At 41.7% G+C, this 1,222-nt stretch overlaps 1 non-coding gene across 1 annotated transcript; it reads left to right on the top strand.

The window, feature by feature from the left end:
• The first annotated feature begins 545 nt into the window (after positions 1-545).
• On the top strand, positions 546-630 carry TRNAR-UCG (transfer RNA arginine (anticodon UCG)). Its single transcript has one exon. It is a non-coding gene; the product is annotated as a tRNA-Arg (tRNA).
• Positions 631-1,222: the final 592 nt, after the last annotated feature.

Genomic DNA, 1,222 nt, shown 5'->3' with positions numbered 1-1,222 from the left:
TACTCAGCCCTCGGTCCCCATGCCACCTGACTTATGACTGGTGGCGTCTGATGTAACTTGCTTGCTTTATTCTCCTCAATATCCCTTCTGCCCCTGGCTTCTAGGATGTGACACTCTCTTGGGATCTTGAGTTTTGTCCCAGTTCACACCTAGAACTAGGCCTGGCACATGGTACATGCTCAGCAGGTAACTATTTAAATAAAGGCGGCTGGAACCCTTACCCTCATCTGTATCACACACAAAATTCACATCACTGCTATTGAGATACTATATCAAATGTTGTTTGAAAGCTAGTTAAATAAATATGTTTATACTCAACCCAAACAATCACATTCCAGTGAAAAAATAACAAGTACTGTTAGCAAAATAGCTATCCTTCATCTATCTATGCTATTCATATACTGACTTCAAGATGTTTAAGGGAACTATAAAATTTTTATTGATAAACCAATGACAGTATTTCATTCTTCTGAGAATGCCACCCATTTTGGGGAAAGAGTTACAAATCTGAGTAGACCGGTGATTGAAAAGCGTGGCCTCGAGGTGCCCGGGTGGCTCAGTCGGTTGAGCGTCTGACTTCGGCTCAGGTCGTGATCTCACGGTCTGTGAGTTCGAGCCCCACGTCGGGCTCTGTGCTGACGGCTCAGAGCCTGGAGCCCGCTTCGGATTCTGTGTCTCCCTCTCCCTCTGCTCCTCCTCTCACACTCTGTCTCTCTCTCAAAAATTAGTAATAAAAATAAGTAAAAAAATAATTAATAATAATAAAAATAAGTAAAAAAAACATAAAAATTAAAAAAAAAAGAAAGAAAAGAAAAAGAAAAGAAAAGCGTGGCCCGCCATCTTTCTTCCTTACTTATCATTGTATTTGACAGAAGTTGTAGGAAGACCCATGGAAATATATCAGTGGTGGATAAAGGGGTGGATAGCCATGTTAGTAAATCCATTTAAGGCGAAAGCCATTAGGATCAGGGTGACACATTAACTAGGGTGTCATCTCCTCTGGTCAGATAATATGCGGCATGTAGTAGAGGAACCTTCCCTACCTTTTCACTCTCCATTAGAGGACAAGCTCCTGGTGGGTATCCATGAATACTCTGGAATGGAAGGGAACCGAGAAAAGCGTCCTGGTCGATTTTAATTGAGTTGCCGTTGATTGAAGAAGCACGTTTCACTCAGTATGTCCTTCCTAGATCAAAACACTCTTATGGGGTAAATAGGAATT

The sequence above is a fragment of the Panthera uncia genome (genome assembly GCF_023721935.1).
Source record: "Panthera uncia isolate 11264 chromosome B2 unlocalized genomic scaffold, Puncia_PCG_1.0 HiC_scaffold_25, whole genome shotgun sequence".
NCBI lineage: Eukaryota > Metazoa > Chordata > Mammalia > Carnivora > Felidae > Panthera > Panthera uncia.
This window is presented reverse-complemented; position numbering and strand designations above follow the sequence as displayed.